Genomic DNA, 20,716 nt, shown 5'->3' on the forward strand with positions numbered 1-20,716 from the left:
TGGATTGGAAGGAACGGTCCAACACATTGGCCACCTCGCCATCCAGACATTACGCCCCTTCACTTCTTTTTCTGGGGCTATATCAGGGACAGGGTCCTGGTCACACCAGTTTCTGACGTCGACGAACTGAAGGCTAGGATACAAGCTGCTGTGGGTACTGTGACAGAACACATGTTACGAAACACCTGGCGGGAAATGGAATACCGCCGCGACCTTCTCCAAGCTACCAAGGGAGCACACGTTGAGGTTTACTAACGTAAGTGGTCTTTAAAAAAAAACTTGTAAAATAACCTATGTAACGGCATCAAATGTCAATTATTATGTCAAACGGCTATTCTGTAATAAATTATACTCGGGGCAAGAGTTTGTGCTAACCAGTACATCTATATAATGTTAGTGGCTTTATAGAGTTAATCGTGGGCAGAAATAGCTGACTGCTGGCGAAGGCTTTCGCGAGCGTTGTCGTCGTCAATGAGACAGTAACGGTCATGTGATCTCGACGTAATGTTTCTGCCTCTCGCCATGGGCCGTCTTCAGGGTGGTGCATTAACTGATGGTTATGCGTTTTTTTTTTCATTTCATACATACTGAAGTTTCATATCATCACAATTACCAAATATCTACAAAATGAAAAAGACCGCCTCCAATCAAATAAGGGGGTCTACACCTCTTGATCAGAAGGACGCTGACACACGCTAGTACGATGTATTCAAACTTCGACTACATGACGGTCTGAACTCTGTCGGGAATACTTTCAAAGAGACAGCTGACAGTCTGTGGGCGGTTGATAGGCCATTCTTCCTTAAGCGCCGAAGCTACAGAAAATAAAGATGTTGGACGTTTGAGGCTTGGACCGAAATTGACCTTCTAAATCGTCACAACACTTATCCATCGATCAAGTTATTTCAAGAATGCCCACTTACGTGATTAGTGTGATTAAGAAACGTGACCATTGAAACAGACATGCTGAGGATTACTAAGAAATTGAAGTATACATTTTGGCGTCATGCACCATGCACCACACACACTATGATGTCTTACATGTCAGTATACACTAAATCAACATACCCAAGATAATTTTGTAAGAATGGGAGAGGAGGACGGACATAGCGAAGCTATGAGATCAAAGGACAAAGTCCTTTCAGATGTGATAGGCTAAGGGTAAGGTCACTGTAAAGTCGCCGTACAGCGACGTTGAAGGCCAAATTGTGTGCAAAGAGTACATTGCTCACCTACTGCCGTTGACTCCTTAACAATCTAATAATATGGCTCTTAGCACTATGGGACTTAACATCAATGGTCATCAGTCCCCTAGAACTTAGAACTACTTAAACCTAACCAACCTAAGGACATCACACAACACCCAGTCATCACGAGGCAGAGAACAATCTAATAGCCAAATGATTTTAATTGAGTCTAACGGAAAAAAGAAAGGCATACAACACAGATGAATTTCACCCACAATTCCCTCTTTCTTTCTTTTTTATTTTGGGTAGCAGTATTGCGTCTCTGATGATAACGTTTGCTCTCCAGTCGCTGAATGCAATGCCTCGTGTCATCAGTAAGCCCCGCCTGGCTTCATTATACAGGTGTCTCCTTGAGACCGGGCAGATGTTGCCGTAGCCCCACTGTGAGGCAGCTATTAACGCTGCACCTATCCTCTGCTGGATAGCTCATACCATGGTGCCCATGATGTAATTAGCTGGAGCACCAGGAAGCGCTCTGGCTGCTGCTTACGTGACGCGAAACTGCGGACAACTCCGACACAAAAGCGACCACCCTATTGTCCACTGCCTGCCGGCACTGCCCCTCACTGCAGCAGCGCCGGCAATCTTCCTACCCAGACCAGCGCATAAGTTTTACAGCATCCAGCACACCGCTCAACGCCTCTCGACGCACCACGGGTTAATGAAAACCTGCCAGTGTCGAAGGGCGTCAGGCAGGGTTGCAGCTTATCACCATTGCTGTTCAACTCATATTCCTAACTAGAACTAGGGGAAAAAAATTTCGGAATAGGAAAAAAAAAAATTCTAGAGGATGCAGTCTATCAGGTCCAGTGTAAGTATTGGAAGACCAGTTAAGCGAGACATTATTCATTCTAAGCACAGACTATGACTTGAGGATAAAGAGTGAAAATGCTAATGTGATGACGTGTAGTTGTAAGAACTATTCTAATAAGACGTACTCAGTCGCTTGTGTGGGTCGCTTTTACTCTACTCAACACGGAGCTCCCCTGCCGCCACAGCGATGCAGGCAAATTTTAAAATAACGGTCTATAATTACATGAGCCTATCGCCAGCAATTTTCACGAAATTAATGGATCACGTCTTAGTCGCCCTTCGTTCGCCAATGTAAAGTCGATAATATTCACTGAATAATGTATGTTGAGTTGGAGCGATGTGTGAACCTATGACTTTTTAACATTGCTGCACCTGATGATGCGGCTTTAAGCCGTGAAACCGGTTGTGTATCAATAAAACAACAGTCGTCAGCGAAATTCTTGTTAACGTCACACACTGACGGAAGTTATAGCGAAACTCTTATGTAATGCGGGCCACAAGATGTCAATAGACGCGGACCAGCCGAGATGAAAGGAATCAGGGAGCATTGTGTTGTCAGAGGAGAAGCCATACCAGCAGGTGGTTTGGTCAGGAGAGCTTGGTGACTTGAGAATGAAGACAATTCATTGGATGTCACCTGAGTAACAGATCAATAAGGGACATTTCAACTCTCCTAAGGCTGCCTCACTGATGATGATGTGATTCTAAAATGGAAACGCAAAGGAAGGAACAACCACTGCTAAACCGTGACTAGGCACACCTCATGTACTGATGAACAGTTACCAACGAACATTGCGGAGGTTGGTTGTAAAAAATCGCATGAAATCAGTGCAAGAAATCACTCTTGAGTTCAAAACTGTTAACTGAAATCCAGCTAGCACAATGGTTGTGCGTAGAAAGTTAAAACGATTGAAGCTGTGGCATGGAAAGGAGCTGAACAAAATTTACATCACCGTGTACCGCGTACAATAGAGAAACTGTGCAGAAACGATGAGTCTTTATATCAGCATGAAAACGCACCTTACCATGAAGCAGGATTTTTGGAGCAATGGCTTGTGGGAAGTAACGTTCCTGAAATGCAGTCTTCTGCCCGGAGTCCCGATGTGAACCTAATGGAACATTTCAGGGATGAGTTGGAGTGTCGATTTCGCTCGAGACCCAGAGTCCAGCATTGCTAACTTCTCGGGGTTTCGGTTCTCATGGACAGCCTTTCTTCCACAGATATTCAGACGTCTCATCGAAAGTGTCCCCAGCAGATATCACCCCATCACAAAGGCGCAGAGTCGACACACCCCTTATTAATGTCCACTAATAGGTGGCCACATACTTCTGATCAGAAGGTATAGCTCTCTGCAGTAAGAAAACTACACAGGTACCGGATCTTAATATGAAACTCCGATAGACATCTCTGAATTTGATGGCTGAATATTCTGAGTGATTGGGGCTGAAAGCGATTAAAGGAAAACACGTCGCCGACTAATGACTCGGAATATTTCATCGTCAATGATAACGACCACTAAGGCCTGCAGACTTATACAGGTTTTCCCAGGAGGAATGGTCAGTATTCAGGGATTTGACAGGAACGATCATTTTAAGCCAGAAGTATCATACGGACATATGCTGTATTCCGTATGGTAGTCTTGATAGAATACGTTGAAGGCACATTATTATTTAGTGCCGGCAAAAAATTATTACACTTAGAAAGACTAGGTCGCTTTTGACCCGATAACGGCATGTGGCACGTGGGAGATATCAGATGTACTGATAATGGCTTCGTCATCATTGGCCAACACATAGCGTAGTAGTTCAAAATGGCTCTGAGCACTATCGGACTTAACATCTGAGGTCATCAGTCCCCTAGAACTTAGAACTACTTAAACCTAACCAACCTAAGGACATCACACAAATCCATGCCCGCGGCAGGATTCGAGCCTGCGACCGTAGGAGTCGCGCGGTTCCGGTCTGAAGAGTCTAGAACCGCTTGGCCACCGCGGCCGGCTAGCGTGGTGGAACAGATAGCAAAGTGCCAACTGTGTCTTCCGTATAATTGAGAATGCTCACAGCCAGAAGGATCAGTGTCGTGCAGACATGTGAAGCAAGTGGGCACCATGCCATGGAGACTCACTCGTGCTTCTTAATGTAAATATTGTGGACTCGCAGAGTGTGAAATGTAATGTTCGCCATACGATTGTTCGTGGCACACTGATATGTGCCGGAAGTCGGCAAGTACTGATAGTAGGACTGTGCTGCACCATTTCAAACATGTGTCACTGTCCCTGCACAGGTTACTGAGCAACGCGTTGAGAAGCAAAGTAGAACTAGGAAGAACATCTGTTTCACGCAGTGCGCGGTAAATTCTGGTAAAGACCGTACGTTCAGGAATTCAGTGTGTCGGGAAGCGCCGGAGGTATTCTTCAACAGGACTACTATCGCAGATGCTACAAGCGGACACTAAATCTGCGTATTTTCGTTAGTGTAGATGTGTGGCATTGTATCTAGCGTGTGTACACAGTTAACCAATGCTTGCCTCTAATACACTCTCATTCCCGCGCATTACTTCACCCACAGCACACCATGGACAACTGCACGTTCAACGGGCTAGTTTAGTGGCAGAAAGACATTCCGTGCAAAGAGGTTGAAAACAACGAGGTAGGTTCGCCTAGAATAAAAAGTCAGAGAGGTTGGGTTATTAAGACATATACGCCAACACCACTACTCCAAAAATAAACGTAAATTAAATGTCTTCTATCTCGGAAAACATCCGGAATGGGGCATATGTCCATATGAAATTTCTTTCTTCAGTTGAGCGTCCCTGTTATATCCCTGAATACTGACCATTCCTCCTAGAACCCGCTGTATAATTTCCAGAAAGTCGAAGTCTGGAGTACCGTACTGCGACGACGTATAACTTGAATCACAGGAAATCTGCGGAACAAGAAACTCTAAGCATTCAGATATGGTAGATATGGTACTATCAAACAGTGTCAAAAATTAAGTGGTCAGATAAAGTACGTATTGAAAAGTGAATGTGAGAGAAAAGAAGTCAATGAAAGACCCATTTCCAGAAGAAGAGGCAGGTACTGCAGTTACCAGGAAAGTCATCCTGGTACCTTTAGTATGGCACAGGAGGAACATAGTGCGTGCAGTCCAACAGTAGAACATGCAAAATTGATTACACAGTGTGAACGTCAAAAATGCAGACAAAATGCACCGACCGATTCCTGACTGGAAACGGGGGACAAAGGTCCTGTGAAGCTGTGTTCGGAAATACGCGGTGTGCGTGCAAAGACAATAAATCGTCCAGGACACAGTTGAGAGCTGCATCTCAGCCACGTCACAACAGATGTTCAAAGTGGCCTCCACAGCGTTGCAGTTGATAGGGACAGTGGCGGTTGTCACGAAGCATACACATAATCGGACTTTGGTTTACACCATGTTGGTTGGCCACTTGCCTGGAGCTTGTCTTAGGGTCCGTCTCAATATCCTGTAGAATCCGATCCCCCCAAATCTGCTGCACGCACAGTCCGCTGCCTCCCAGCATGTTCGTCTGTCTGAAAGAACCAATAATTACACAAACTCTCAAAAGGACTTGAAAAGTTCTGTGATGTGGTTGGTGTCTGTTAGGGTACTTGTTTTGGTACAGCCGTGCTGCCTCTCGACCGTTTCCATCTGCTTGGCAGTACTGAGACACCATGTCGGCTTATTGTCGATATGAATACCGGACCGTTATGCTGTTTACAGTACGCTGCGTCCATTACAGAGCCTGCAGTACACAAGGGAGACACGGCACGTGGTCAGAGGAACTGTCATTCGTCAGCCGCATCTACCTTGGCAACATGCATTTCTACAAGCATGTACATCAGACCTTTTTTCCTCCTCTTCCAGTTAGGAATTCGTACGTGCAGGTTGTCGGTCCCATTAATGCTCACGCTGTATAGTGTATCCAGTCTAAAAGTCACGTGATTACGGGAAGATTATCACAGCATAGGAAGACATGAAGAAAAGCACCAAACCAGCAGAAAGGTTGATGACTGAAACCTAGTTGTCAAATTGTCTGTCAGTACAACGTATCACGCTGTGTAAAGCCCGCCTTTCCTCCTAACTCCGTTACTTTAAATCAAAGACCATTACTCTCCGCGGAAAAGAAAAACAATCTCTTCATAAATTAGTGTGTATGCTCAAAACGTTTAGCAGTGTTCTTAAAATTTGTGCTTTTTTTATTTACTTGAACATTTTTATTAGGTAAAAACACCCACCATTGTCCATGGGACCACAGGAAGTGGCGAATCTCTGAAGCTTTCATAGTGTGGATCTATACCTAGGGTCAGAGACGTTCAGCTCAGATTACTCCAGGTTCTTGCATATCCCGTCTTATCTTCGTAATACTGATGTGCATTTTTCTATCATCTCCTGCATCTTTCTGCTGCCTAGTATTCGTTCACATTCCTTTTTGCATTTTTCACTTTATGTAGAAGGTACCAGTATGCCATAATCGCTCTTACGTCAATACTGTCGGTCATCGCACCTCGACTTCTTAAAAAACAAAAGAAACAACAACAAAAAACAAGAAAAACAAAAAAAGGAACTACGATGGAATATGTCCAATGTTTATAAATTTAACTTTTAAATTACAATGAAACATTATGTAGTCATATCAGTATGAGTCCCATATTCTTTTTACCTTCGCGGTTTTTTCTGAATCACAGATTATTCTTTCAGCTAGGCTGCCCACAGATCCTATCGAATCTGAATGAGGGATTCAATATCTCCACTGAAATTACTATCAGGAAAGAGTAAAATTCTACTACAATAGTAACAATGAAATTCTGAGGTCCTTTCCTTATCCACCTACTACAGAAATGAAAAAACTCTTCTCTACTTTAAAAATGTACTCCGCCATCAGGCCACATGTGGCCTGGGACCATCCGATCGCCGTATCATCCTCATATGAGGATGCGGATAGGAGGGGCGTGTGGTCAGCACACCGCTCTCCCAGTCGTTATGATGGTTGAGCCGCTACTATTCGGTCGAGTAGCTCCTCAGTTGGCATCACTAGGCTGAGTGCACCCAGAAAAATGGCAACAGCGCATGGCGGCCCGGATGGTAACCCATACCAGTGCCGGCCACGCCCGACAGCGCTTAACTTCGGTGATCTGACAGGAACCGGTGTAGCCACTGCGGCAAGGCCGTTGCCCTAGTTTAAAAAGAAACTCTTAAATTACTGGAACTCCCAACATTTTGTGATGGTGATACTATTCGTCAAGATCTTTCATATGACAGTCTATTGAATAGAACTACCAATAAATGCTTGTCTGCTATACATTCTGTGACGTACGCTTTTGTCGAGCTAAGATCACTTGTCATGACTACTTGCAGATAAGCGCAGACACTAGCACACCTCCTCTAGCGTATGTGGAAAAATTGTACTTCCTCTCATTCATCATCAGCTCTTAACACTTAGGTTCAACTAGCAGAGCAGAAAAAAATCACACTTATTTCCTGCTTCCTAAGTCAGTTAATGTTCCTATTATAACTGCTTCACATCCACATCTGCAGCTTACTCCAGTCTAATCCCCAATTGTCTTCTCATTGTAACAGAGATCTTTTGTCTTTCTTAATGATCACTGTGTCACTTCAGTTTCCTACCCTCTCATTATCTCTTATGTCTCTGGTTTCGAAAGAGCTGAAGTAATAATTATCATTGTTATTCTGAAGGCTTGCTATAATTATTGTAAGTAGTATTATTAATTAGTATTGTTGTTTGAGTCTGGAATTATAATCCACACCTAAATATATAACTTCGCGAATATGTACACATGGAAATTAAGCGTGGTAGGGTTGGGGTCGGGTTGTTTGTGGGAAAAGACAAAACTGCGTGGTCATCGGTCTCATCGGATTACGGAAGGACGGGGAAAAAGTTGGCCGTGTCCTTTCAAAGGAACCATTCCGGCATTTTCCTGGAGCGATTTAGGGAAATCACGGGAAACCTGAATTAAGATGGCCCGAGGCGTGATTGAACCGTCGTCGTAAGCAACGTAGCTTTTCGTATGAGTAGCAGGTGATGTTATGTAAGTGAAGGCGTGAATGGAATATTCTAGACACTCTAGCAACAACAAAATAAACAAAAAGCAATCCTTAGGATCATTGCAGTTTCTTTAAGAGGATATTTCTGAACTATACTGAATTCTGCCTCTTTCGAATCCAGAACCTCTTTCGTGGTAATAGGCTGAAGCAGCTACAAGAACGTTTGCTCCAGCAGTTCTGTGAAATCTGAATGGTAGTGAAATTTCCAAAAAGAATTTTCACTATGCAGCGGAAGATAGGAAGGTCATGAGCCGTGTATGGAAAACCCAATCGGTAGACAGAGAGAAGTAAAAGTCAAAAGGGAAATTCAAAGGTCCCAAGCTCGAGTCCCATTACGTCATACAATTGTCGTCTGCCAGTAAGGTTCAGGATCTCTTTTGTTAGCAAGCTATGAAGATGACAGAGCTCCGCTGTACAGAGTCCCACATTATTAACATCTAACATACTGTAACACGTCCTCACAAAATATTATTATTAAAACGACGATTTCCATCTGAAATAGAAAAGCTTACATAGGGTACATCGCTATGCAAATGAGACTGTTTCTTCTGGTGATACTTGGGTTCAACAAAATGTGGAAGAGAAGCTACTTGTTGAATGTGCAGAAAATTAAATAGCGCACACTGGGTCTAACCATAGTGGTTATGTGTTATCATGGTAGCATTAATGACAAATGAAAAAGATGCTATTTTTTCTATCATCTATATTTTCTTATTTCACTATGACTAGCGCTACCACCTCCTACCCAAGGATGTTGAGGATGTAGGAATATTAGCAAATATTTTGTACCACACATTTCAACATTCGTTACACTCTAATTAAAATGTGTTACACTAAAAATTAGAATTCCCAGGTGTAAATTTTACAAAGTTTTACCAATGAATAATACATGCATCGCTGAGGGCGAAAAAAGTCATATTTAGAGAAAAAAAATTTCTCAACCCCCAGTAGTCTAGTAAGTCCAACGTAATTATTGTAGTTCTGTACATGTGTAAAATGATCAACTACATATATACCAATATTTGTGGTACATCTGTAGTAAATGTTACTCTATAAAGCAGCAATTCTTTATTTCAGACGCTTTCCCTTGAAATCAGCTTGTCAATTTGTTAACATACTTGTACATGTATATGACTGAACTTTCGTAACAGTTCCGTTGACAGAAAGTGATATTTTAATTAAACACAGTAACACAAGAATTGAAAATTAATACTAACATTACAAGATTGTTGTTTTGCAGTCACAGAGTGAGGGCACTAACAGTAAAATAGCATAGTAAAAGTATAGAGGGCATTTTCTAAATGCATTTGCATTTGCATGCATTTGATAAATAGAAATCACTGATTTCCGTTGCAATAATCGTGCATTCATGTTCACATCGCAGTGGTCAGTAAATCATTTTACTGCCTCTAAAAATTATCAGCTTAACTAGATATGTTGAAATAAATATCCAAGCACTGGTCTTTACAAAACACATAAAATGAAATTTTACTGTTATTGCCAGTCAAGTGATTTAAACTGGAGCACTAGTGGGAGGCTTATGGTTAATAATTAGGAGAATTAGTTTAGGCTGCTCAAACGATTTAGAATGCATCTCCATAGACTGCATGTTCATATCAGATGTATAGTTTTACTACCTGTTACTTGAATCACCATGAGATACAATTATTACCCACACCACCACATCGATATTTAAATCATTGAAACACTACTTCACTTATAGTGTGATAAAATCTTCTAAATGTCTTTAATATTTTTAAATGAAGACACCGCCACTTGACGGTATTGTTGCTTATTTCATTCTACCCAGGTTTTGGCCTTTCATGCCATTTTCAGGTGAATGAGTTTATGTTATTAACATAAATTGCAGGTCATCAAGCTAAAAATTGGCCATAAATTAAGAAAAGTATTTGCTGTTCGCGAAATGCCAGATGTAAAATCATGATTTTACCGGAACGCAGATTATTAACAACTAAATTATGACGACTTCAGGCACAAATTTTAACCAGAGTTTTAACCTCTCCCACCCCATTCTATCTCAAAAGATACGAATCTACGAACTTTAATATCTAAAGAAGTGTTAATGTACACGTAGCAGTACAGAGCCAAATTAAAATTCAAATACTTTTTAACTCACAAATATTGCATTGTCATAACAGATGTTATCAACAAGACAATATATATCGCATGACGTACAGCTTTGTTGTATTTGACGAAAAATGACATTATGATCAATAATACAGTTTAAGTATGAAATGAAATATGAACATTTAAATGGGTGACCCCGAAGCTGCCCTGCTCAAACGAAGGGACCAACTTACTAGTACACTAGCTGAGATGATCGGTACACTACGTATTAAAGAAAATGTTAAAAGTTTCCCACTGTGGAAAACAATTATGCCAGTGCCATTTTGCTCTTTTCGAAGCTGTAGCTGCAGGCTTGCGAACAAAGGCGTCTCATTAACGCAACCCGTAATTCTGCAGGATGTAGAGCGTGGAAGCAAAATTTGCTTTGATCGAACATACTGAAGCAGTTAAGTTTCAGTAAGTTAGACAAGGCGGAAAATTTCCTTCAGCAGCATATCAACTGCTTCACGTTAATTACATCAGTAGAGACGTTCGTCAACATGTAAACATGCTTTTAATCTTTCAGTCACTGCAGTTTTTCAGTATCAATAACGTAAATATTTATGCCATTAAAGAACGACTCTGTAATTAACACATTCAGTGTTTAATTGTAAATGTATGGATTCTTGGAAGCTGTATAAGTAGATGGAATCTATCCCGAAGCATTTTCCTACGTCCATGTATTGAAGTTTCTGAATGATGAAACCGTTTCTTAAAAAAATCCATAGGCTGTCCTCTTATGCAAAATTCTTTTATTTCACCATGTGCAATATGATATTACTTGCTAGTTTCTGTCTATGAGCAATTTCAGATGTACTGCGTCGGTGATGCTTATATTGAAAGATAAGCATATTACTTTATTTCAGTTAGATAAATTTAAATTAATTTTAACTGTATTTGTTATTTAATTAGATGCTAAACTTCGGACTTCCTATTTTAAATGGTGGACGTTCCAGACTTAAGCTGATGACAAAATTAATGTTCGAAAATACGTAGAGAAATCTGACTGCGAGAATTCTAACAAAATGTAACCCTGCCTGAAACTTTTGTTATCAGAATATCTAACTATGAACTGCGATGAAAAATGATTGCTTTGAAACTAAAATTGATCCCTGTGAAAACTAATTGAAGATACAATCCGTTTTGCACACTATTTGGCTTACCTGAGTCCCACTGGATAACACCGTGTAAACTGCTTTCGTCGATAGAGCGAGTTTCGATAAAATAGCTCCAAAATCTAGCTACTGATTGTGAGATACACAGAGGCACAGTACGTTCTCGATAAACACTGCTATCGTTTTTGGTGGCCTTTTGGGATGTGGACAATGCCTCTAAGTCAAATGACCTCAATAGCAATCTCGTATCATTTCACATAGTAACATTTGACGAAACATCAATAATAGTTAAGCCTCCTCTTCAATCACGTAACTATAGTCCAAGAATTACAACCTGCACAGCTTCTTGGTGTTATCAGTTTTACTAAACTTATCCTGTGGTTTGGCGTTCGGGGTTAAACAAGCGATAACCTTAATATCCTGTGGTCTAGGGGTACCCGTGGTGTAGGGGTAGCGTCTTTGATTCATAATCAAAACGTCTTCGGTCCCGGGTTCATTCCCCACCACTGCCTAAATTTTGATAAATAATCAGCATTGGCGGCCGAAGACTTCCGGCATAAGAAGTCAGCCTCACTCTGCCAACGGCCTTGTCAAAGAGGGCGGAGGAGCGGATAGAGGTTCAGGGCACTCTCTTGTCCTAGGGGTGGGAAATTGCCCCTAAAGGCGGAAGAATCAGTAATGATCAACGACATGAGAATGCAGAAGGCAATGGAAACCACTGCATTAAAGACACGTAACGTGTATCCACAGGACATGTGGCCTGTAACTGAAGAAGTGTCATGACGATCTCTCCATTGGCAAAAGATTTCGGAATAGTCCCCCATTCGGATCTCCGGGAGGGGACTGCCAAGGGGGAGGTTACCATGAGAAAAAGATGGAATAATCAACGAAAGTATAACGTTCTACGAGTCGGGGCGGGGAATGTCAGAAGCTTGAACATGGTAGGGAAACTAGAAAATCTGAAAAGGGAAATGCAAAGGCTCAATCTAGATATAGTAGGGGTCAGTGAAGTGAAGTGGAAGGAAGACAAGGATTTCTGATCAGATGAGTATCGGGTAATATCAACAGCAGCAGAAAATTGTATAACAAGTGTAGGATTCGTTATGAATAGGAAGGTAGAGCAGAGGGTGTGTTACTGTGAACAGTTCAGTGACCGGGTTGTTCTAATTAGAATCGACAGCAGACCAACACCGACAACAATAGTTCAGGTATACATGCTGACGTCGCAAGCTGAAGATGAACAGATAGGGAAAGTGTATGAGGATATTGAAAGGGTATTGCAGTATGTAAAGGGGGACGAAAATCTAATAGTCAGGGCGATTGGAATGCAGTTGTAGGGGAAGGAGTAGAAGAAAGGATTACAGGAGAATATGGGCTTGGGACAAGGAATGAAAGAGGAGAAAGACTAATTGAGTTCTCTAACAAGTTTCAGCTAGTAATACAGAACACCCTGTTCAAGAATCACAAGAGGAGGAGGTATACTTGGAAAAGGCCGGGAGATACGGGAAGATTCAATTAGATTACATCATGGTCAGACAGAGATTCCGAAATCAGATACTGGATTGTAAGGCGTACCCAGGAGCAGATATAGACTCAGATCACAATATAGTAGTGATAAAGAGTAGGCTGAAGTTCAAGACATTAGTCAGGAAGAATCAATACGCAAAGAAGTGGGATACGGAAGTACTAAGGAATGACGAGATACGTTTGAAGTTCTCTAACGCTATAGATACAGCAATAACGAATAGCGCAGTAGGCAGTACAGTTGAAGGGGAATGGACATCTCTAAAAAGGGCCATTACAGAAGTTGGGTAGGAAAACATAGGTACAAAGAAGGTAGCTGCGAAGAAACCATGGGTAACAGAAGAAATACTTCAGTTGATTGATGAAAGGAGGAAGTACAAACATGTTCCGGTAAAATCAGGAATACAGAAATACAAGTCGCTGAGGAATGAAAAAAAATAGGAAGTGCTGGGAAGCTAGGACGAAATGGCTGCAGGAAAAATGTGAAGACATCGAAGAAGTTATGATTGTAGGAAGGACAGACTCAGCATACAGGAAAGTCAAAACAACCTTTGGTGACATTAAAAGCAACGGTGGTAACATTAAGAGTGCAACGGGAATTCCACTGTTAAATGCAGAGGAGAGAGCAAATAGGTGGAAAGAATACATTGAAAGCCTCTATGAGGGTGAAGATTTGTCTGATGTGATAGAAGAAGAAACAGGAGTCGATTTAGAAGAGATAGGGGATCCAGTATTAGAATCTGAATTTAAAAGAGCTTTGGTGGACTTACGGTCAAATAAGGCAGAAGGGATAGATAACATTCCATCAGAATTTCGAAAATCATTGGGGGAAGTGGCAACAAAACGACTATTCACGTTGGTGTGTAGAATATATGAGTCTGGCGATATACCATCTGACTTTCGGAAAAGCTTCATCCATACAATTCCGAAAACGGCAAGAGCTAACAAGTGCGAGAATTATCGCACAATCAGCTTAACAGCTCACGCATCGAAGCTGCTTACAAGAATAATATACAGAAGAATGGAAAAGAAAATTGAGAATGCGCTAGGTGACGATCAGTTTGGCTTTAGGAAAAGTAAAGGGACGAGAGAGGCAATTCTGACGTTACGGCTAATAATGGAAGCAAGGCTAAAGAAAAATCAAGACACTTTCATAGGATTTGTCGACCTGGAAAACGCGTTCGACAATATAAAATGGTGCAAGCTGTTCGAGATTCTGATAAAAGTAGGGGTAAGCTATAGGGAGAGACGGGTCATATACAATATGTACAACAACCAAGAGGGAATAATAAGAGTGGACGATCAAGCGCGAAGTGCTCGTATTAAGAAGAGTGTAAGACAAGGCTGTAGCCTTTCCCCCCTACTCTTCAATCTGTACATCGAGGAAGCAATGATGGAAATAAATTAAAGGTTCAGGAGTGGAATTAAAATACAAGGTGAAAGTACATCAATGATACTATTAACTGATGACATTGCTATCCTGAGTGAAAGTGAAGAAGAATTAAATGATCTGCTGAACGGAATGAACAGTCTAATGAGTACACAGTATGGTTTGAGAGTAAATCGGAGAAAGACGAAGATAATGAGAAGTAGTAGACATGAGGACAGCGAGAAACTTAACATCAGGATTGATGGTCACGAAGTCAATGAAGTTAAGGAATTCTGCTACCTAGGCAGTAAAATAACCAATGACGGACGGACAAGGAGGACATCAAAAGCAGACTCGCTATGGCAAAAAAGGCATTTCTGGCCAAGAGAAGTCTACTAATATCAAATACTGGCCTTAGTTTGAGGAAGAAATTTCTGAGGATGTACGTCTGTAGTACAGCATTGTATGGTAGTGAAACATGGACTGTGGGAAAACCGGAACAAAAGAGAATCGAAGCATTTGAGATATGGTGCTATAGACGAATTTTGAAATTTAGGTGGACTGATAAGGTAAGGAACGAGGAGGTTTTACGCAGAATTCGGAGAGGAAAGGAATATGTGGAAAACACTGATAAGGAGAAGGGACAGAATGATAGGACATCAGCTAAGACATGAGGGATTGACTTCCATGGTACTAGAGGGGGCTGTAGAGGGCAAAAACTGTAGAGGAAGACAGAGATTGGAATACGTCAAGTTAATAATTGAGGACGTAGGTTGCAAGTGCTACTCTGAGATGAAGAGGTTAGCACAGGAAAGGAATTCGTGACAGGCCGCATCTAACCAGTCAGTAGGCTGATGACCAAAAAGAAAAAAAAAAAAATATGACCCTAATATTACGAAGTAATCAACTACAAGCGTGATGTAAATACTGACTTACGTTATAATATTAAACTTCGCTTGTTCCATCTTTCCTTAAACAAAATTCCAAAATGTAATACTTAAATCAGTTTCCCTCACAATGCTCGATAAACCCTAATAAAAAATTAAAAAATGCCAAAAGATTCCTGACACGGATGTCTCACGTACTGTAATATCAAACTACTGCCGCGAATAAAGCAAACCATTAAATCAGTTCTCTCTCTCTCTCTACAATAAGTCTTCTCTTAATTCATAAAATAATTCCCAAATATCCTAATTGTTTGCTGCTTATTGCTGCTAAACCAAGACTTCACTGTTCACATCTAAAACAAAGGCTGAACGGTCAGTCTCCTCTCCTCTCCCCGCGATCGACAGACAAATTTGGTTCGCATGTTCGCAGGGCAAAGATCACCTCTAACTTATCTCTGTGAAGAGTAGCCTCTCTGCGAAGGCGGTATGCGCTTATCTAAGGAATTCAAACCTTACGAGCGCGATTCTACACGTCCGAAACAAGAAAAATTCCTAAGAAAATTTACACACACACCCTGTAATGTGAAACTGGTTTTCAATAAGACGTATGCATCATCGATGCAACACATCCGAAACGGGCCAGCGAGTTGGCTGTTCCTCCCAAGAGTCTTCAGGCGTTTTTCTCAGTTATTTGTGCAAATGTCTGCAATTATGTTTTTGCAATGTGTAGCTCGAGTCAGCCCAAACAAATACGGCTAATCATGTCATTATGCGACACCCAACGTCGACGGAAAACGTCGATTTGTCCCGCGTAAAAGACAAAACGATGAAGCGGAATTTCACCTGTCCATTCTATAGATCGGTCCCAAATTAGAGTAGTGCAATGTTCGTTTTATCGATACGTACTAACAAGTTCAGAAACGCACAAAAAACAAAGTTCTGTAGCAGCAACAGCACCCCACTAGCCCGCGGTGACTGCTACCGCCATACAACAGAGCTGGTCAGTCGTTGCTGGAGTACTCCTGATTCTCCTTTCCTTACACATCCCTGACAAAAAGTGTTGCTCAACCAAATATCGGACTAAATTAATTTGCGATCGTTCTATCGAATGGGCATATAAAATTTCGCATTAAAAATAATTTTCTTTGTAAAAGGGAAACAAACCGACAAAAAGAATAAGGAAAAAAAGATCTCATCACTGAGAACGTACACTCTTTGACATAAAACTTGACCGGCGGCCGGCCGCTTCAGAGGCTAAGTCCGCGCCGATCGCGACATGGGACAAAAAAACTGGCCAACTCGCTAATTCTCTAAGTCCGGTTATCTGCACAATCTGGCAACACTGTAGACTGCGGCACTTCCTGGAGGAAAACTTGTCCCATGGTAGAGAAACTCTAGGCTGATTACGCCTGTGGTCTAGCGGTAGCGTGCGTTGTTTCTGTTCATAATGTCAGTGGATCGAGAGCAGCTGGTATAAAATATTTTTATAGCCTCTTCTGTCTGAATGCTGAAGACGTGAATGTAATGGTAGCGCAGATTCAATCTATTTCGCTTTGTGACACACCGATATCAAAATTTTATCCAGTAGCGATTTTGCGGCAGATTTCCTGCAGACTGTCCTCCTCTGGACGCCGTATGCGGCAAAGCTCCGGGATCCATTTGCTGGCTACTGGCAGCGGCCGTGGCGACAGCAGCGGCGCTGCACTCCCCCGTTCTTTATCGAAAGCGCCTGCTACCGCTCATCGCTTTTGATGATTTAAAACGCTTTATTATTAAATGTTGCTCCACAGAAAATTTCTACAATTTCCATTCACGCTCAAAAGCAACGGAGACAGACGCCCTGATTAGTAGGCGGGTATTATATTACATTAATCGGCAAGAGCTGAGTATGGCCCGAAATTAATTTTATAGACTGGGACGAAATTAAACCACCTCACTACATTCGATGAATTTATAAATGCTTCATACCTCGTTTCTTTTCCTTTCAAACTCAATTATTTGTGCAACTTTTGGTCAATGTTTGGATGTTTTCGTCAAGCCAGAGTGAGCGTCTGTGGTGTAAAGTGTATTACAGTTCTTGTTTCATTCCTTATGGTAAGTCTATGCGATAAACTGTGTGAATACCTTGCAATGCATGCTCTGTAGCAGTGCAGGAACACTGCACATTTGGAGTTCCATGTATGGGTTCATGAAGTATTTATTGTTGATCGGAAGTGATAGTTAAGGTCATCAGATTTAAACCAGAAAAATTTGTCGTTTTGAAGGTTTCAGAGAACGGAAAGGAATTGCTAACGCCGGTGTTAGAAAACGTCTACAGTTAAATGCTATTGCAAAAATTTAGAAGAAGGGAACTACATTAATGAACATGTGCACTTCATAAACAACCTTCTGACATGTTAGACCTATATGACGAACAAAGCTCAAATTTATATCGTTGACAGTCGGTTTGAATCTTTTCAGGGTCTATTTTACAGTGAAGCACCTTGGAATTCGCAAAGCAGAAATCCATGATATTAACTTAATTTACTAAGTCGAAATCGGACGAAGATTGATGTTTAAAGGCATTCTTCAGATTTCGCATAAGAAATTTTTACTAGCAGTTTGCAACTCCATTAATTAAAATGGAAAATAAAAGGTTGTACTCAGCAGCTTCTACCGTGATTCGAACTGCTATGTCTTATAGTACAAGCACTGCAACGCACAAGGGAACCTCTGAGCTAACGACACACAGGCGGCCAGAGGCGGAATATAGTCACTGCGATGTTGCCTGAGCCTCAAAACGCAACCTTAAACACACGAACAGAGGAGGTGGAGATTACTGTTTTAACGTCCCGTCGACAACGATGTCATTAGAGACGGAGCACAAGCTCGGATTAGGGAAGGATGGGGAAGGAAATCGGCCGTGCCCTTCCTAAGGAACCATCCCGGCATTTGCCTGAAGCGATTTAGGGAAATCATTGAAAACCTAAATCAGGATGGCCGGGCGCGGGATTGCACCGTCGTCCTCCCGAATGCACACACAAACAGGTGTTACTTATGTGAAGAACGCCATTCTTGGAGTCCAGAAATTAAATATACTTTCTAATTGTGTCATCTTGCAGTGGATTATATCGTACGAGTCTTCGATGTGGAAAACGAATGCAAGTGAATTTAGCGAGGTAACGCCGACCTACACCCGGGAGTAAATGCACTATCAGAGTGTTGACAAATACTTGCTACGACGCTGCCATTTCTAGGCTCTCTGACGAGGCAGCTCTTCAGCGAAATGCTTGCCGTGATTCTCCGATACGGTTCTTCAGAGTGGAGACGCGCGCGCACGTTTGGTTTTTATGCGGCGTTCTCCCCTGATGGTTTCTGACGTCGCCTTCTGGGCTATGTATACATATGAGACATTCAATTATCATTAATCCAGAATGATACAAGTTTCAGCTTCCGGCGTGGAAGAAGGCTGTTGACGCCGACATTATATCATGTCAACGTAGGGAAAGCAAAACGGATCATTCAATGTTTCTCATTCAACATAAAGCATGTGAGATAATTTTCCGTAACGTTCATAATCATCTAAAAATACAAACGAAGTAAAAATACACCGGAAGCTTATTCGAATTGAATATAACGCTTTGCACCTCGATGTCGAATTTGTCCACTTGCAATCTTTTGCAGCATACACATAGAATGTCATGATTACCACGAGAATGAAGAAATATGTTGGTAAGGATGGAAGCAAGAAGAGACGCAGTCAACAAATATTCTATTCCTCATGGCATTCATTTCATTTGACACATAAGAAGAGGTAAAGCGGGAATTTACTTTCGTTAACACGAAAGATATGCCGCACATATTGATAACGAGGAAGTCTACGTCTTCATACGTTTCCTCCTTGAAATCTGTATGCTCTATTATATACTAAGTAGCCCGATCATTGTTTCAGTAATGTTACCCTCTTGTTTGACCCCGTAACGATGAACAGATTCCAAATGCATGTCTCCCTTCCTGGGTTGTTTTTTGTGTTTTATTGCTTGGAATTCCTGAAGCAGACCACTGTGCCTTCCCCCCTCGTGGGTTAGGTCTCAAAACTAAACCGCTTTGTATCCAATGGCATAATTTATTCAGACAGCATCAGCATAAGACTATCAAACAAAGCCTTCCATTTACAGTTGCAGCACTCTAACCAGCACTGACCAAAGTGTAATCCACGGTCATGGTCCTAAATTACCAGCTGTCTGCTACTGTGGCAAAGTCCGTACTACACTGTCGATTCCGCAGCACCATTTTATCTGGTAACACTGTGTAGTTGCACAGTTGTGCTACCAGGTCTGTCCTCACACTGTCAACTTTATGTATCTCACTTCTCCTGTAGCGTAGATCACGAGGAGCCGAAGTAAATGAGTGTATTCTGCATGACATAACATTCAGTATTCCCTTCTTTCATAGCCACTCTTCATGTGCATCGATACCAAATAGGAATGCGAAAACTCTTGCGAGTGAGAGAATGACAATAACAATCGTAACAAGAACAAGCAAATAATGAATGATGTTTATTCCAACGCAGAACGAGAATGGCTTTAAATATAAAAATCTGTATCTATATCTATATCCATATCTATTGATCTTTGAGTTGGCACAATGCAAATATATTCTTAGCATTTAGTTACTGAATTTAGTTCTGGATGTTTGCAGAGAAAAGGAAAAGTCGGTACTTCTCGCTAGTGTAATATAATGTGAACCAGCAACTACCCTTTCCTTAGAACACGACTCAAGCAGGTCCTCAAGTAGGTAGCAAGGCACTGCTGCATTCTGTTCCCTGACATTGCTCTGATGACGGTTAATGCAGATAGTTCCGATTATGAAATACAAAACGTATCGCAGGTTAGTTCCTAGGATAGTAACATTAAATTTGCGTTGTAGACGGCACATGAACGTGACGACTATCCATATTACTCATCAATATAAAAAGACAATATTTAGGGAATTTAGCAGGATTACTCAAAATGAATTCTGAAATTGGGTGACTGACTGCACAGGTGCTAAACGTCGTCAAGAGTATACGATGTCCTAATCGCATTAGGAATACGAAGATCGTCTTCGACAGCTCGCAACTTTCACATTGCTATCTCCACCCTACTCCAGACAGCCCTCGGTGGAGTTGCACGACGTTGCCGATGTTATGGAAGGCCTTCAAACGACAACAGACCACATATTGAAAAATACAAGCGAATTCTCTTGCAGCGTAAGCTTATTGTAACTAATCTAAAAATTATTGGAGAGGAACATTGTCCTATTCAAAAAAAGTAAAATGTTACACACTGTTGACGTCAAACGGACATTATCTATGTCCTGTCTTGTGTCCTACTCATCTATAATATCAAGTGTACTATGAAAATGATTATATATAATGGATGATAGGGTAATGCATTGATACCAGATGGTGGGGGCCGGCCGGTGTGGCCGTGCGGTTCTAGGCGCTTCAGTCTGGAACCGCGTGACCGCTACGGTCGCAGGTTCGAATCCTGCCTCGGGCATGGATGTGAGTGATGTCCTTAGGTTAGT

General features: G+C 41.6%; 1 pseudogene; it reads right to left on the reverse strand.

Moving 5' to 3' along the window:
• Window positions 1-7,136: 7,136 nt before the first annotated feature.
• LOC126475682 (5S ribosomal RNA) lies at window positions 7,137-7,254 on the reverse strand (annotated as a pseudogene).
• Window positions 7,255-20,716: the final 13,462 nt, after the last annotated feature.

Source organism: Schistocerca serialis, chromosome 4, assembly GCF_023864345.2.
Source record: "Schistocerca serialis cubense isolate TAMUIC-IGC-003099 chromosome 4, iqSchSeri2.2, whole genome shotgun sequence".
Taxonomy (NCBI): Eukaryota; Metazoa; Arthropoda; class Insecta; order Orthoptera; family Acrididae; genus Schistocerca; species Schistocerca serialis.